General features: G+C 37.9%; 1 pseudogene; it reads left to right on the top strand.

Annotated features, from left to right (window-relative positions):
* The first annotated feature begins 6,456 nt into the window (after positions 1-6,456).
* Positions 6,457-8,768, top strand: LOC137240301 (putative nuclease HARBI1; annotated as a pseudogene).
* Positions 8,769-9,330: the final 562 nt, after the last annotated feature.

Here is a 9,330-nt window from a genome sequence, read left to right as displayed (position 1 = left end):
GGCAGGGGCGTTCTTTAAGCCAAAAGGAAGTCTCGTGAAATCGTATTTTCGGTTGTTCACTGAAAAAGATGTTTTTTCCACAAGTCAATCACTGAGAAAATTCGATTCTTTCCTAATTGGGAAAGTACCTCGTTTATCTCGGGTATTGGATACCTATCTTCGATTTTTACTTGATTAGGTTTCTTGTAATCAATGACCATTCGAATTTTTTTCCCCTGAGGCATCTTCCTTTTTAGGCACGACCCAGACGGGTGAGTTGTATGTGGATATTGATTTGCGTATTATTCCGTCCTCTAGCAGTTTGTTTACCTGAGCTTCAACTTCCTGCTTAAGGCTCATAGGATATGGGTATGATTTTGAGTATGTTGGTGTGTCAGAATTTGTGCGAATTTCGGCAACTACTTTTGTTGTATAAGTTAGTTTTTCGTTTGGCTCTGAAAAAAAATTACGGTGTTTCTGTGCTAGTTGTCTAGTTTCGTTTTTTTCTACCGTGGGCATGTGTTGGTCCCGAATTTGTATTGTGTTAACATTTTGTACACTGTATTGTCTTAAAAAATTTTTTTTTGTGTTTGCTACAACCATACAATTTTCCTTTGTATGTATGACCGCTGAGAGTTCCTTTAGGCTGTCATTGCATGAAAGGTTTTGAGATTTGGTAGCAAGAAGAATTTAAGCTTGTAGTTTTCTAAGTCGAAGAGGTTGAGATATGTGTAATTGATTTTTCCTCCGACAAATTTTTCAAAAAAGGGGTTATCGTTTTCAATTGATTTTGTTCTAAGCTGGACTGGATATAATTCTTGTTAGATCCAGTGTCCACTAAAATATTTAAAATGTCGCCGCTCTTCGTCCTGCGTCTAAAGTAGGGTAACGAAGAGCTGTTAAATCTAAAAAGTGAACATCACTCAGATCCTGCGGTTCTTCCTTTTCGTTGTTAAAGGTTGTGTTCTGATTGTGGTCGTTTGGGTCTTCGGAGTATTGGTCTTGGTAGTATTGGTCCTGGTAGTGTTGGTTATGGTAGTGTTGGCTATCCATCGCTCCGTCGGGGTTTATGTGAAAGTTCCTTTGAACTTTGATAGGGGGATGGTTTATCATTGATGTATTAGGTGGCCGTTTGCCCATTTCTTGAGCTTTAGGATGGTTCATATAATTTACCGCTCTTGTCCTGACGCTTTCGTCTACGTCCGTGGGTTGAGGTGATCTTGGAGAGGCATGGCGTTGTTGGTTAAAAGGGTTTTGTGTTTGGTATCTATTTCCCTGGTTTGGGTTTTGGTTGGCGTCCCAGCAAAGACAGTTTCTAACGTTAGAAAAATATTGAAGTTTTACATTAGAATTCTAATGTAGTTCTCTAATGCATTTCGAATCGAAAAATAGGTTAGAGAACTAGGTTAGAATTCGACTGTGAAACGATTCGAATAACACTAGAAATGCGATGTTATGATTATTGTCACAATTATCGATTATTTGCATGACATGATCAGTCATCCTTAGTGTTATACAAACATAATAAAAATAGTGAAAAGTTGTGTGGAAATATTATAAGCTGCGAAAGAAGTTTATTTTATTTATAATAATAAATACTAGTAAGTGAAAATGGATCAAAAAAATTTAAAAAGGGAAAGCCAGCAGATTATTGAATTTCTATTTGAATAGCATGAAGAAAACGCTCCCTCATCCGTACCTCAAACCAATGGCGAGCTCAATCCTGGGGAAATATGTGGAAGCGAAAATTTTAACTCATTAACTAGTACTGATTTTATTTGTAATTTATAATTTTTATTGTAATTTATAAGCTTATAAAAGTATTTGATATAATGAAACAATGAAAATTTCGCTGATTTTAAATAACTGAACTCAATTGCGCATCACTTCAAAATTCTCATTAGAAACCCATTAGCAATTGACGTTAGAATTCGATTAGAATTCTAACCCTTTCTCGATATCGAGAACGAAGTGCTCTTTTTGTAGAGAATGCTATAATTCGCGACAGTTTCGCAAATCGTCCTCTAACCTTTTACCTTAGAGAAATACATTAGAATTCGATTCGCCTTCTAATCGTTTTCTAACCTAAATGTTTGTTGGGGTATAGCTGATAGTTGGGAGGATTCAAATTTTGTTGATGATAGTTTTGTGGAATGGGATTTGATATGGGTGGAGGTAGGTGTACTAGTTCGGGATAAAACCTAGACTGTGGTTGGAGTTGTTGGTAAGATTGCGGTTGGGGTATTTTGCCGTGAAGGGTTGCAGTTGTGGATTCGGAGAATTAAAGCTTTGTTGTCGGGAGTTAGACATCTGATTGTTTGCGTAGTATGCCCTGAAGTTTTGATTTTCGAGCTTCAGGCAAAGTTATAAGGCTTCTGGCAAACTCTTTGATTCCTTTAGGCCAAGTAACCTGGGGAGATCACCCGAAAGTCCTCTGACGAAGGTGTCGAGGACCTTAGCTCGGTAATTCTCAGTTAACAGGTGAACTGCTTCTTCACCTATTTCCATACAACCTATTTTTATTTAAAACTAGTGATAGATGCCGTATACTTTCTGGTAGAACTCATTAATGGACATTCGTCCTTTTAGGAGACATGTCATTTGGTACTCTAAAGTGCCTATGTCTCGTTTGTCGGCGTTGTGGGTTGTTAGACAGCGGGAAATTGCTGTCCAATCTAAAGGGGTGTTGTACGATTCTAAGGCTAGGTTAGGTTAGGTTAGGTTAAAGTGGCTGCCTCCGCTGTCCGAGCGGAGACTCACGTAGGCCGTTGTGGCCCGTTATGCTACCACGCGGGGCCCTATTTCCTGTTACCCTTCGAAGAAGAAGAAAGTTCAGACCCTAGTGAAGCTAAACCAGCGCGTTTCCCTAATGAAACGCAAGATGTCGTTTGGGTTTATAGATTCAAGCTCCGCAAGGCACCCAAAGGAGTGTCTGTGGAGGCATTGGAACCTGGTTTTTGACAGTGCGGGACAGTGGTACAGATAGTGCTCTACGCTTTCTATCTCCTCCTCGTCCCTACAGCTGCGGCAGAAGTCATTTGTCTGCAGGCCCATATAGGCACCGTGAGTGCCCATGAGACAGTGACCTGTAAGAAGGCCCACTGGTGGGCTTATAGAGATAGGGTTTAACAATATCACCGATTGCGATCTCTTTTCATCCAGCTTAAGCCAGATTTGCTTGGATATACTACAAGTAGGTTCCTTGGCCCATTTGGCGTTTGCCTGCTCCGTGAAAAGAGATCGCAGGCAGTGTTTAGAGGAGGGCTGGCCCAACCCGCAGAGGTTATTGTTTGCAGGTTGGTGCCTTTCCTAGCTAGCTCATCCGCGGCGCAGTTTCCTGAGATGTCACAGTGGCCAGGAACCCATATTATGCTTAGGTTGCAATTTTCAGCTAGTTTGTTGAGGGTTTCTCTGCACTTCAGTGCCACTAGTGACGAGGTGTTACTGCATTGCAGGGATGTTATGGCAGCTTGGCTGTCAGAGAAAGTTGAAATAGAATTGGTCACCTGCAGGTTAGCAAGATAGAGGGCTGCTTCCCAGATAGCTATGAGTTTAGCCTGAAAAATACTGCAGTGATCGGGTAAGCGAAAGCTCTCGCTTAGATTGAGCTTCTCCGAGAATATTCCGCTGCCGACTCTGTTGTTTAGTTTAGAGCCATCTGTAAAAACGGAGATTTCGTGAGATCCCAGCTCCACGCCGTTTGCCCACTCGTTTCTCTCTGGGATTCTTGTGGAAAATTTGTTATCCCAGCAAGAGGACGATGTTGTATGGTCCAATTTCAAGAAGGTTTTGGGGACCTGCTTCAGGATCCGGGTGTGACCAAATCTGCAGTCCCTCCATGGTACGATAGCGTTGAGCCTTGCCGCGTTGCAGGAGGCATAGTATCTGCCATATAGATCAGTTGGGAGAAGGAATAATATGGTTTCAAGAGCTTTGGTCGGAGTGGACGGAAGGGCACCGCTGGTAAGCATTGCCGCCATCCTCTGCACTCTCGTTACTTTGCTCTTGTTAGATTCGATATCGGGTGCCGTCCACCATACGGTGACGGCGTAGAAGAGTATGGGTCTTCCCACTGCCGTGTAGATCCAATGGACTATGCGTGGTTGGAGACCCCACCTTTTTCCGATTGCCGACTTACAAGCATAGAGAGCCATTGTGGCTTTCCTGGATCGTTCCTCCACATTTCGCTTCCAGTCAAGCTTCCTGTCTAGAATAACTCCGAGATATTTAACCTCGGTAGAGGGTTTGATTTCCCTCCCATTTAGGGACTCGAGGGTAAATTCCGGTATAATGCATTTGCGGGTAAAAAGTACCATCTCAGTTTTTTCACTGCTGATGCTGAGTCCGCATTCCCTAGACCAAGTGTTTGTTAGATTAAGAGCATTTTGTAAGAGTTCGCCAAGCACCGGAAGGTGTTTGCCGGTAATTGTCAAGGCTATGTCGTCGGCATATGCACTGACTTGGCATCCGGTGGGCTGTAGTATAGATAACAGAGCGTTCACCGTCAGGTTCCATAGTAGAGGAGAAAGAACGCCCCCCCTGGGGGATTCCTCTGTTGGTATACCTTATTAACGATGAGCTGCCCAGCTCAGAGAGAATGCTTCTCTTGTTTAGAAGGAGCTCGACGAATTTCACAAGAGGCTCTTCCAGCCCTAGCGAACGTAGAGATTTTGTAACCGCTGCTGGGAGAACGTTGTTGAAGGCTCCTTCTATGTCGAGAAAGATACCCAGCGTAAATTCTTTAAAGGCAAGACCCTTCTCTATCTGAGAAGTGATAGCATGTAGAGCTGTGATTCTAAGGCTATGTCTGCCTTTCCAATTATCTTATTCCTAATGACATTTAAAATGCCGTAATATCTAGATGTGCCCTATGAGGGTTCATAAATTCTCAAAATTCTTTCAACACCCTTTTTCCAGGAGCTAAACTCCGAGGAATTTCCTTAAAATTCTATCAATGATCGTACAACATCTGGAATATTATCCATTTCACTCATATTATTTTGGAATTGGGCGTCTATAGTTTGATCGGTTATGATCGGATTTGTTTTGTTGTTAATGACACTCTGTACTATATTAGGCACGCTTGCCTCTATTGCTAGAGATATCATGCTTCTTATCATATTTACAAAGTCTGGTGAAATTTGGTTATTAGGGCTTGGATGTGCTTTTGGTGCAGCAGGAGGGTTAGTCCCACGCACTGAGGGTCTAATCAAATTGTTTGGATTTAACATTGAAATGATTTCCTTTTTAAATAATTTTTTTATTTCGCAAATATTTAATTTTTTCTTTTCCTCTAAGTAATACAAATTCCCCACTTTCACTTTTACTTACAAAAATATTTCAGTAAGTTAATTATTTTCTTCCTTAATTTAAATTTATATTATGAAAAATTGGTTTAAGGGTTTTCTGTTGCTAATTTTAGAAGATTTAATTTACAGAATTTTCCTGTATGTCTAAGTTTCTTGTTAAATGATTTCGAATTTTTCAAACATATTTTAAAATTTAATTCACTTAAATCTATGTAGTGTTACATTAAATATTTCTGCATCCTGGCGAGTGTGTATTGCTCCTGTTTTCAATCGATACTGGGGTACACTGTCTTGCTCCTGTGCTGGGTTGATGGCTGGTAATGCTGGGCGTCCAGCAGGTTTTACTGTCCTTTTCACGCCTTTATAGGTTTTCTGTATCTTTTGTGGCACTTTTGTTGGTTATTTTTTCCCGTCTTCGGCACTATTTAACGTTAGTTGTCACTTTTTTGGGAAGTTTTTATTTTATAAGTTCAGTGGAACTTTTATTACACTGGTCAACAGTGATTTTGGTGCAGCTCTACTTGTAACCAAATTTGGTAGTACTCGGTACCCTGATAAAAACTGTTTACCTACTTTTTAATGCTACGTACAGTTTTCTAGATAGGGCCAAGAACCCCTTTTTAAGAGGTTAAGGCATGTATGGCCCCATAACGTTGTTTCTGTTTATTCTATCAACACAGTTTTGATGTCGTTGAAAAGAGTACATTTCGCCGCTTCTATCATTATACAAGTTGTTAATATGTCTAAACGTCAGAGAAACTGCAAAAATAATGTGAAAAATTCAATTTTTTGTTAAATTTTTTAATTTTTAATCACGGTTTTCTCGAATAATTTGTCAACCAGTGCATATGTAAATGATTTTAAAACAATCTCCTATTAATTCTGTTTTCAAAGACATTTAACTATTCATCGCAACCGATTCAGCGATATGTTATACATATGGGCCACCAGAGGTTTATGTCTCCGATTTTAGGTACACCCTGTCCTGTAGCTAGTTGTTTAATCACTGCCGCTAGATGGGTCTCCTAACCATTATCTAAGCGAGAATAAGCGTTTTTTTACGCGCAAACGTAAACGTATACGCCTGTACAAAAAAATTTTGGAAAGAAGAAAACGAAGGCGTGTGTTATGTATACAACATATCAATTATAAGAGAAACATCGTTAAGATGAAAAACTTTTGCAAATCTATTGCCATTATGGATGATGATACTTTTTACTCCCGTTTTCGAATGAAGCGAAATACTTTTAAGGTATGCAACTTTGTTCAAGCAATTTATTTTCTATGAATTCTATGCATTTAAATTTTTCACAAATTGCACATCATGATCAAGTCTTATTGGAAATGGCATGAAAAAGGACGTAGAATCATTCCACTCTATAACGCCTTATATATAACGAGTTGGAAACTTAGCAACAACACATCATTTCGTGATATCAGCAATCGATTTGGAGTGGCTATAAGTACTGCATATAAAGTGTTCATACTGACAATCAAATGTATTTACTGATTGAAGAGCACGGCCATTAAGTTCCCAAATACATCTGACGCACAAAGAAAAATAAGTGCGAAATTTTCAACAAGTCGCCGGAATCCATTCCCATTTGTGGTGGGTTGCGCTGATGCTACCCACGTCCAGATATCTCAGGCTATTAGAGATGCAGTTAGTTATTACAATCGAAAAGGGACCTACTCCCTTTCATTATACAAGTAAATATACTAAGTTTAATATCTGAATATTTTCTAAAGTTAAAATTTATATACTACAGGCCAGGCATGCATAACCAACGAACCGATATCATTTCGTTACGATAATTAACGTTAATAAACGAAACAAAGTCATTTCGTTTCGTTTATTAACGTTAAGAACGTCAAATTAACGAAATGATTTTGTTTCGTTTTCTGCCCTATCAAAACGAAATCAAGTCGTATATGTTGATTATTAATTTCAAACTTTGCTGGCAAAGCTGATTGATGGCGGAGTCATTAAGGGTGAAAGCATTAGCCAAGCTGATTGCAACTTTTCTCATGAATTTTGACAGTACGAACATTTCTCAGAGTATTTTTGACATTATCACCAACGAATTACACAAACAATTTACATAGAGTTTGTGTGTGTATGTCCGCTCGCTGTTACCAACTTACGGCTTCGCCATGGCCATAGCATTGCCAGCACAATTCAAACATAAAGTATCACGTTTTTGTTAACGTTTTTAACGTTAACGAAAGCTTTTCGTTTCGGTTAAAAACGAGATACAATTTATCTTGATAATTTCTTTATCGATAATATTTCGAAGTGTTTCAACGGAAACGGTGGAAATTTTTTGATAAACGATTAGCTTAACGTTAAGGTGCATCCCTGCTACAGGCTAATACTGTTTTCACACAGAAACTTAATGATCTCATTTCACCTTCTAATGAAATCGTAAAGTTTTTGCTTTCACACAGAAGTAACTGCTCGATTAGTATGAAGGATGAAATGTCAAGCGAATAAAATGACAATGCTATATGACAGACAGTCATGGCGGAACGATACAAGGTGGCAGCATGGTGACATACCTACAAACATAAATAAGAATTCCATGTACTTTGTTTTTGTAAATTCGATGGACAAATGTCAAAATCGTACTGCGCTGGAAGTTGATGTATCAAATCAAATAAAAAAAGGTTATAATCAGCTGTTCGATGCGGCCACATTGTATCGTTCCGCCATGCAGACAAGGCATTTACTTTGACAAATGACATTTTTAAGCACTGAACACACCAAAAACTAGGAAACTGAACGCTCCCAACAGAGTTGCATTGTGCTTTTGACTTCATTAGGCATTCGATTAGCTACTAATGAAATAATTATAGATTCGAATTTTGTAGGGAAAACTGAGCTCAATAAGCGTCTTAATGTAGAAAACTGCCTTTATTATTCAATAAGCTGTCTGTGTGAAAACAGTATAAAGTTGACTGTGAAATGAAATTTACTAACGTATTCATAGGTTCTCCTGGCAGATGTCATTACGCAGCAGTATGGCAAAACAATCCTATTAAGAGATCAATAGATAATGGCGTCGTTGTAATACCTCATAATTATCATTTGCTTGGAGATGGCGCATATGTTCTTGAAACGTATTTAATGGTACCCCACCGGGACAATGGGTTTTTAACCGCACAACAATCAAAATTCAACGCAATATTGAGTTCAACGCGCGTTTTCGTTGAACAAGCTTTTGGCATTTTGAAAAAGATGTTCTGTATTTTAAAATTTATTGAAGTGCAGCGACCACATCTACCGAAAATCATTGCAATGGCGTGCATTGTACTTCGTAATGTATTATTATTATAAACGAAGGAATAGACAGCGAAATAAATGAAGGCCTACACGATGATAGCGAAAATAATAATTTACAAGAAGACATATATCAGTCCGGACAGAGAAGAGAAGCTGAATCTAAAAGGGATGCCCTTGCCACACTTTTTTCTGCATAAATTTATAAAAGTAAAAAACGAAATAAAAAAGGTTAAATAAATAATAATTTAAAAAAACTAAAAAACACGCTTTTATAGCTAACCGAACTAAAAAATAGAAAATAATTTTCAAATAAAAAGAGTTTATATAACAGTAGTAGAAGGTCAAACAATCATTTATAGTTAATCACCTCAAAATAAAATTATAATAAAATTTAAGTTATTAACAGAATAATTTAATTCAGATTAGAAAGCGTGGGGTGCATTTGACTACATTTCATATCTTTCCTCTCAGATAGTTCCCAATAGAATGATTATAATATTCAATATCAAGCACCCCACGCTTTATACTGTGAATTAAATTATTATGTTAATAACTTAAATATTATTATAATTTTATTTTGTGGTTATTAACTATAAATGATTGTTTGATCTTCTACTACTGTTATATAAACTCTTTTTACTTGAAAATTATTTTCTATTTTTTAGTTCGGTTAGCTATAAAAGCGTGTTTTTTAGTTTTTTAAACTATTATTTATTTTTAAATTTTTAGTTTAAGTAATTTTAAAAGTTTTAGTCGAGA

Source organism: Eurosta solidaginis, chromosome 1 (genome assembly GCF_040869045.1).
Source record: "Eurosta solidaginis isolate ZX-2024a chromosome 1, ASM4086904v1, whole genome shotgun sequence".
Classification (NCBI taxonomy): Eukaryota; Metazoa; Arthropoda; class Insecta; order Diptera; family Tephritidae; genus Eurosta; species Eurosta solidaginis.
The sequence above is the reverse complement of the archived record's forward strand: the minus strand, read 5'-3'. Positions and strand labels throughout refer to the sequence as shown.